The 9,729-nt window shown below is 34.9% G+C and overlaps 1 long non-coding RNA gene across 1 annotated transcript; it reads right to left on the reverse strand.

The window, feature by feature from the left end:
* Positions 1 to 7,332: 7,332 nt before the first annotated feature.
* Positions 7,333 to 9,034, reverse strand: LOC150038858 (uncharacterized). Its single transcript, XR_016529218.1, has 2 exons — positions 8,667 to 9,034; positions 7,333 to 7,820 (listed from the first exon to the last, which is right to left on the reverse strand). It is a non-coding gene; the product is annotated as an uncharacterized LOC150038858 (long non-coding RNA).
* Positions 9,035 to 9,729: the final 695 nt, after the last annotated feature.

Genomic DNA, 9,729 nt, shown 5'->3' on the forward strand with positions numbered 1-9,729 from the left:
TATACATAAAAAATCTTATATGGACTAGTTACATTACCATGGTGGTTCATTCACTTATTGTGAGAAAAATTATATCATCTAATATCAGAAAGATCATAAAGAATTTTAGGTCCTAAATAATTTTGAGAAATAAGTACACTTATATTTTTACTAGTTTATACGCTAGCTATTGTAGCATAAATATAATATTCCTCCAAAGAAAGATATTGGAGTAGAGTTAAACATATGTTATGTTTTTATTGAAAATTAGTTTATATGGATTTACTTTATTTTCATAAATCTAATTGTGATCTAGTTGATTATGAAGATGCAAGTTACTTACCTAACTTGTTAAAACTAGATCTTAACAGGTTTACCTAACTTGTTTAAGAACTATTTTTAATAGGTTACTTAGTACATAAAGAATTTTTTTTTTTTTTATATCATAGCAACTTACGAAGCAGATCATAACAACTACTTTAAATCATGTTAAAATCTTAATGATGTACGAGGATAGTCAATAGTGTTCTTATATGAAGATGATAAAGCATAAAGTACCAACATCACCATTCAACGAATTTTTTTAAAAGACGACTTAAGAGACTTATTGACGAAGGTGTTACCTACAACAACATTTGAAAAGTTAAACATACACAACACTTGTATGTGACAACCAAGAGTATCAAGTGATGTTTTCACGAGGGGAAGTAAATATGTTGCACTCTTTTCCCCTTACTATGATTTTGTCTCACTGAGTTTTCTTAACAAGGTTTTTAATGAGGTAGTTATTAAAATATATCAATGATGTATTCTTTTTTCTTCACTAGGTTTTTATCCCATTGAGTTTTTCTTAATAAAGTTTTAACGAGACATATATTTTATATACTATAGATATCTAAGAGAGAGTATTATAAATATGATAATTATGTAAATGTCCATGCTAACCTCCATAGGTTAAAATTTATCCATTAACCTCTCCAATTAATCCTCATAATTATCTTGTCCCCTCTTTATGTAACATTTTTTTAACCACGGTTCTTACAATCCTATAAATACAGGTTGTATAGATCATTCGAAGATATATCACAATAGATATAATACATATGTTCTCTCTTTTTTTCTTTCTCCATTATATTTCTCGTGTTCTTAGGTTGCTTCTTCCCCTCTCTCTATTTTATAACATGCATAATTTTTTTCTTAAATCAAAAAATTGTCTGTGGAATTATTATCATCTTTATAATAATAATAATTTAGAAAAAATAATGATAATAATAAAATAGAAATAAAAGAAATAAAAAAGGGCCACCCACCCCGCTATTGGGTCGGAGTAGGACGACTAATTCCACGATTTGGATCCAGGTCAGCAGTGGGGTCCACAGAGTGCTTACGTTGTACCCGGCCGTGGTTTTGCACAGACAGCAAAACTTTATTTTTCTTTAATCGATTAATTAATTAAGCTTAATGAGTACACGTCAGCATACAGTCACATTGAAAGTCAAGACAAGTGGCTCCCCTTTCCATTCCCTTCCGTCCATTATTTTAATCATTTCACCTTTTTTTTTATTGATGAATTAAATTTTAATATTTCTTCACTTTCCGATAGCTACTTAAAGAGATAAAAATAATGTAATGATCACTGGTCAGTGGATAGACATTATGTATTTTAATATTTTATATTCTATTTTTATTGGATGACGTATTAAAAAAAATCTATTTTTTAAGATCTTATCTCTTTCATCATTCTCGAACTGTTTTTGGAGTTATTTTTAAATAATAAAAATTAGATCCAAAGTTGTTTTTTTCTGTTTATTTTATGAATTATATGTTTCGGAAATAATTGAAATTATTGTCCATGATAAAAGATTGTTCGCATGGAAATAAAGATTTTTGTGGGTAAGAGTGTGAAATTTATTTATGGACGAAAAATTGAAAGAGGTAAGGAAAAACAAGAGAGCTAGACAGAGTTGTTCTAACATGTAATAAAAAAAAATAAATAAATAAAAAACTTAGCAAATTTTAAAAACATGATTTTTTTTTAATTTTCGAAAATTGACTCAATTTTTTAAAATATTGATATGAAATAGAAAACAAAAGAAAGAAATTTTATAATCAATTTTCAAAAACTAAATTGTTACTAAATGGGATCTAATCTTTTATTCATGTGCCTATTGGATATTTATAGTAAAAGAAAATGAAACTTCTGTAAATATTTGAAACATAAAAATGATTTAGTTGTATAGATTAAATTCATCGTTAGAAACTTCAAATTAGAATGAAACCATCAAATTAAGATGATGTATCATGTACATATTTATAAATTTAACATAGTTTTTGAACCTAACTTAGATGGCCAAACAGAACGCAAACAACTAGCAAAAATAAATCGAAAGCAGTAAAGAACACCAAGATATATAGTGGTTCGACCAGTTTGGTCTACATCTACTTTGAGAATTATTTTATTAATGATCAATAAAGGAATTTACAAATTACAGATAATCAATGAATTCACCAATCTGTAATTCTAAGATCCACTGATACCGAGAGATCCCCACACACCGTCGCTTCTGAAAACTGAGAATAACCCGCTGCAAAACAGCCCAAAACAGTGTGCTACCCGCCTTTGACCGGCGAACCACGCGCAGACCCGCGCGTCTCTCTTACCGCTGCCAGAAGCAGCCTCCACGGTGAAACCAAATCGCCGCCTGCACAAGAACCGGCCGCGCTCTTTCCACACAGAAAATCGGTCGCTGCTGCTCCATGCAAGAACCGGCGCTGACAGAAAACCACGCCCACGCCGCGAACTTCCCAGACCAAACCGCCGCCTGTCAACCTCGACGGACGGAGAAAACCCACGCCCACGCCGCGAAGTTCTTCGGCTTTTCCCTCTCTCCCAGGCGGCTGCTTCAGTCTTCTTCCAAGGGTCACAATTTCGGCTTCAGTTTTCAGCAAAACAAAAAACATACGATTTTGGCCCTAAGTGGAGAAGAAAGGGATAATTACAAAATTGTCACTACTCATAATTACAAGAATGTCATTGGGCTTTTAAATTCACCAAAAACCCAATAAAACCCACTTAAATATCTTGTTATTTTCTATAAATCTCCCTCATAACAAGAATATTTAAGTGTCAAGCTGATTCTCCAAAAATTCTCGACTGTATGAACCTTGACCAGTTCAACATCTTTCTGGGCCACAACTTCTCTGATAAAATGAAATTTGATTTCGATATGCTTAGACCGTTCGTGATGAAATGGATTCTTCACAAGATGAATAACACTCTTGGCTATCACAACGGACGATAAGAATGAACTCCTGCGACAACAACTCACCAACTATCCTTTTCAACCACACAGCCTCTTTCACAGCTTCACCCACTGAAATATACTCTGACTCACTAGTAGACAAGGCAACAATTGACTGTAGAGTAACCTTAAAACTAACCACATTACCAAACAAACGAAAAATGTGACCTGATAGAGACATTCTTTTGTCAAGGTCTGCAGCATAATCTACATCTGTGAAGCCTTCCAACAGTGCTGATTTATCCCAATCCCTGCTAAAACACAATGATACACTGGCACTACCTTTCAAATATCGAAACACCTATTTAATTGCATTCCAATACTCCTTTCCAGGATTTGACATAAACATACTTATCATACTCATAGCATATCCCAAGTCAGGCCTAGTACAAATCATCAAATACATAATACTTCCAACAACATTACAATAGGGAATATTAGCCATCTCTTACCTTTCTTGTTCAGTAACAAGACACTGAGACGAAGAAAGCCTAAAATGAAATGCTTACAACCAAACATATTATACTTCTCAAGCAGTTTATGCACATAACTCTACTGCGAAATGGTTAACAAACCTTTCTCCCTATCTCTTTTCACATCCATGCCTAGGATCCTTTTCAGTTTACCTAAATCTTTCATCTCAAATTCACTACTCAATTGTTTCTTGAGATCACATATTTCATAATAATCCTTAGACACCAGAATCATATCATCTACATACAGAAGTAGATAAGTATATGTACCTTTCTGAGATAGTTTCCAGTACACGCAGGCATCATATGAGGTCCTACGAAACCTCTGCTTAAGAATAAAGGTGTCAAACCTGATATACCATTGTCTCGGCAATTGCTTCAGTCCATAGATGGACCTGTGAAGACGACAACCCATGTCTTCCTTTCCTTTTACCTCATAACCCTTAGGTTGAGCCATGTAGATCACTTCCTCCAATTCTCCATGAAGGAAAGCTGTGGTGACGTCCATCTGTTCAACAAACATATCAAAGTGAACAACAATAGATAAAATTAACCGAATGGACGAATGCCTCACCATTGGAGAGAAAATCTCATGAAAGTCAACTCCCTTCTTTTGAGTGTAGCCCTTGGTTACTAGTCTAGCCTTATACCTAGGCTTGTTGTCACCACCTGTACCTAGCTTGTTTTTATAAATCCACTTTGATTGAATGTCTTTATGATTAGGAGGCTTTGGAACCAGTGACCATGTCTGATTCTTCTGCAACGAGAACAACTCTGCCTCCATAGCATCCTTCCATTGTTTCTTCAAATTAGATACAATAGTCTCCTCAAAAGTAAGAGGCTCTGCTTCAATACTGTCAACTGCACAAGTAAGAGCATAAGCAACTAAATCAGCATAATCATACCTCGTAGGAGCCTGCCTCACCCGTTGAGGCCTGTCACGAGTAAGCTGATAGTTCTGTAAGTCACTGCTACTTGAACTTTCTTCACCAAAAGCTCCCTCATCAATCAAAGTCCTTTATAGTTGAGGTTGTCTACCATCAGAACTGGATGACTAATCATTGGAATCACCTGAACTAACTGATGGTCATGCTTTAGAATCAATTCTAACCTCTGCCTCAACCTGATCAACTGTCTGCTGTTTCTGCTACTCTTTGACATGAAATGGCATCTCTGTTTCATTAAAGGTCACAACTCTGCTGATAATGCATTTATTTCTGCCCTCTTCCAAGCACCAAACTTTATATCCTTTAACACTCTGAGGATAGCCAATAAACATACATTTCAGTGCCCTCTTATTCAGCTTTCCTTCCTTAACATAAGCATAAGCTGAATATCCAAACACTCTGAGATGATCCAAGCTTGGAGCTTTTCCTGTCCATATCTCCTGAGGAGTCTTTAGGTCTAAAGCGGAAGATGGACTCCTATTAATAAGATAACAGGCTGTTTGGGCAGCTTCCCCTTAAAATTTCAAGGGTAATGAAGCATTTGTCAAGAGATATCTTGTACGCTCCATAATTGTTTTGTTGAACCTCTCAGCTAAACCATTCTGTTGTGGAGTGCACGTAACAGTGAAATGGCTCGTAATTCCCTCAGATTTGCAAAATTTATCAAATTTGTGATTCACAAATTCCAAACCATTGTCTGTCCTCAGATACTTTACCTTTCTGCCTGTCTGGTTCTCAACCTGCTTTTTCCATTCAAGAAATTTCCCAAAAGCTTCATCTTTCTGTTTTAGTGGATACATCCACACCTTTCTTGAAAAGTCATCAATGATTGACATAAAGTATCTTGAACCTCACATAGAAGGTACCTTTGTAGAACCCCACAAATCTTAATGAATATAATCCAAAATTCCTTTGGTAGAATGCTTTCCTTTTCCCAAACTTCACTCTCGTAGACTTTCCCATTATGCAATGTTTACAAAATGGGAGTTCAATGTCTTTAACTTCTCCAAGCAAACCTTGTTCTGAAAGAGTTTGAAGACCTCTTTCACTCACATGAGCTAGTCTGTTATACCATAACATAGACTTATATGTTCTGTTATACCATAACATAGACTTATATGTTCTGTTATACCATAACATAGACTTATATGTTCTGTTATACCATAACATAGACTTATATGTTTCTTCTCCAGATGCAACAGCAGCATTACTTGAAACTGCAGTACCCTCCAACACATAAAGACCATTCCTCAAGGTCCCCTTCAGTTTAACCAAAGAACCCTTGATAACCTTCAGAACTCTATTCTCAGATTTATAGGAATAACCTACTCTATCTAATTCGCCCAGAAAAACTAGATTTCGTTTGAGTTCTGGAACATACCTTATATTTGTAAGAATTATGATCATATCATCATGTGTTGCAATGAGAACTGACCCGATTCCTTTTACATCACAAGCACCATTATCACCAAGCAAAACTGTTCTCCTATCATTTTCCTGAAAGTCAATCAATAAATCTCGATTAAGAGTCATGTGAAACGTGCACCCTAAATCCATGATCCAAGCATTCTGAATGTCCCTGCTGGACACCATCAAAACCTCTACTGAATCATACCCATCAGTAACATTTGCCGCACTAGAATCCCCTGCATGCTTACTACTTGATGCTTTCTTGCTCTTATTCAAAGAGCAATTTTTTCTAAAGTGTCCATTCTCAGATTTTTTTTTCTTTATGACATAGGAAACACTTTTTGGCTTTTCCCTTTGATTTCGACTTGGATCTCGACTCTTTTCCTTTTCCGTTATTTTTCTCACTTCTGCCTCTTGCCATGAGTAACTCTCCATTTCCTTTTTAATCTCGAGATTTCTCGTTCTCAAGGCATCCAACACTATATCCATGGACAGTGAATCCCGTCCATATTTAATAGCTGCCTTAACTTCTCGATACGATTCTGACAAAGAATTCAGAAGAATAATTGCTTGATTTTCATCCGGCATCTTCACATCGATGTTATTGGGATCAACTATAAGCTTCTAGAATTCATCTGGGTTCTCTTCCAAGCCTTTACTTGAGTCCATCTTATATCCAAAGAATTTCTCTTTTAGATATAATTTATTTGGCAAGGTAGTCAAATAAATACTTTCCAATTTCTTCCATAACTCCGCTGTAGTAGTAGCCTCATCTACTAGCCTAAACACTCCATCTGACAGATATAGAATTATCGTTGAATAGGCCATCTCATCCATAACCTTTTTTCAGCTTCTGTAATTATTGGTGAAAGGTTATTTTCGTCTAAGATTTTGGCTACTTTTTGTTGTGCCAGAATAGCCCTAATCTTTTTCCCCCATAACCCGAAATCACCTTTCTCATAAAATTTAACAACTTCGAACCGTGTAGACATCGAAGCCATCTGTCAAATTAATTCCAACAAAATATCCTGAACAAACAATATGCCAGCACACACTACCACACACCCTTCTTGGATCAACTAGAGCTTTGATACCACTTGTGAGAGTTTTTGAACCTAACTTAGATGACCAAATAGAACGCAAACAATCAGCATAAATAAATCAAAAACATTAAAGAATACCAAGATATATAGTGGTTCGACCAGTTTGGTCTACATCTACTTTGAGAACCAACTTGAATTATTTTATTAATGAGCAATAAAGGAATTTACAAATTACAGATAATCAACAAATTCACCAATCTATAATTCTAAGATCCATTGATACCGAGAGATCCGCACACACCGTCGCCTCTGAAAACTGAGAACAATGCGCTGCAAAACAGCCTAAAATAGTGTGCTACATGCCTCTGACCAGTGAACCACGCACAGACCCGCGCGTCTCTCTCACTGCTGCCGGAAGCAACCTCCACGGCGAAACCGAATCGCCGCCTGTGCAAGAATCTGCCGCTGCTCCTCCACGCAAGAACTGGTGTTGACGAAAAACCACGCCCATGCCGCGAACTTCCCAGACCGAACCGCTGCTTGTCGACCTCGCCGGATGGAGATAACCCATGGCCACACCGTGAAGTTCTTCAGCTTTTCCCTCTCTCCCAAGTGGCTGCTTCAGTCTTCTTCCAAGGGTCACAATTTTGGCTTCAACGGTTGTCCCTATTTTTCAGCAAAACAAAAAACACACGGTTTTGGCCTTAAATGGAAAAGAAAGGGATAATTACAAAATTGCCACTGCTTATAATTACAAGAATGCCATTAGGCTTTTAAATTCACCAAAAACCTAATAAAACTCACTTAAATACCTTGTTATTTTCTACAAACATGTATGAAAGTTAAATTTGTAATTTCTTCAATTGATTGGTTATTTTGATTTTGGTCTAGTAACAACTCAATTGCATTAAATTTGACAAATGTTTCGATTTTTGTATTTATTTGATTTTATTTGTATTTTTTAGAGTTACTGAGAGTCCATTTAGATTTACTTGAGAAAAAAAATGTTTTTCAAAAAACTCATTTTTATTTAAATACTTTTAATAAAACTCATTAAAATACACTTGAAAATCTATTAAAAGTAGTATCGTCAAACACTCCAATTTCTTCTAGAATAACTTATTTTTTAAATTAAACACTTGAATATGTATTCTAAATACACCCTAAGTTCTTGGCTTATAATAGCAACTTGTTTCTTCATTTGTAGCATCTCGTTCCAAATTGACCAATTCTCTTCTTTCTTTCTTTCTTTTCATCTTGAGTTTAGTTGAAAGCAAGTATCCAAGAATTTTGTCATATCTGAGTAGTTCGAGGTTGCAATTCTCCCTGAGTTAGTTATTATAACTTGCCAAGACGACCGTTGTAGTCACTTTGCAGCCTATGCAAAATGAATAATGTTGGAAGGTACCAATACACAGCGAAAGAAACCATCATCCATAAGTACTCTAATTCATTAATTTTTGCAGAAAAGAAAACATGCTTCAACAGAAATAAATGAGTTTCATGACATACTTTTGAAGAACTTCCTCTAAGCTCGAATTCAGTTGCAAATCTCCTCTGAATCTTGTCGTAGACCACCCCAAGATCTTCCCTATTATCCTCTTGATGCTCTAGATTAAGTAGTGAGACTCAAAATAAGCTTGAATTAAGGGAATTTGTAGAATACTCACAGCAGTAACCCAGCAGAAGAACAACTTCTTCTCTCATGAATTTTTCAGAAAAATTGATCAGTTGCCTTCACTTCAAAACACTCTAATCTCTTCAATATATTGCAGACTTTCATGCAAAGAGATTTGCTGCATAAGATGTAACTCATGCTTGGAGTTTAATGAAGCTTGAAGTGGGTTGTTGGTGAGCTACTTGGAAGAAGACAATGGAAAATGTTTGATTTCCATTTTGTGTTTTCTTTCTTCTTTTTCAATTTTATCAAAATTGATTTCTATTTAATAAAATTGAAAATATTATTAATTTTAAAAAATTAATTTCATAAATTAATTTTCTAAATAAAATTAATAAATAATTATTTAAATAATTCTAATTAATTTAATGTCAAATATTAATTAATTTTTTACATAATTCCATCTTCAAATATTTAAATCATATTTAAATATTATTTATCCATATTCATTTAATTCGAAGAACACTTCAAATTAATTTATCATGCTATTCTAGAGCTAATCCATTTACGAGCTAGTAGGGGGACTTCGCGGACCTACTGATCATGTGCTCCAACGATCTGAGATTAATCGATATCTGAGATTAATCGATTAAACTCATTAGACCAATCTAACCCCCATTTGTTAACTAATAAGTGATTCTATTAAAACCCATAGTTGAACTCTCCTCACTGTAGATATATTATATCCACTCGATATAACCATGATTAGTAAGTTAAGCCTTCATAGGTTGCTCATAATAACGGTTGGGTCGAATCTCTGTTTTACCCCCGAAATTACCTCTTGTTCCATAAGTCCCACTGATTCCCTAATGAACAATTGATTTGTGATCCAATCAACAAATCGAATCCCTCTCGAGCCAATGAGAGGATGAGGCATTTTGTTCAAGCTCCAGAATC

This window comes from Benincasa hispida, chromosome 1 (genome assembly GCF_027475165.1).
Source record: "Benincasa hispida cultivar pf3 chromosome 1, pf3_genome.v1.1, whole genome shotgun sequence".
In the NCBI taxonomy this organism is placed as follows: Eukaryota; Viridiplantae; Streptophyta; class Magnoliopsida; order Cucurbitales; family Cucurbitaceae; genus Benincasa; species Benincasa hispida.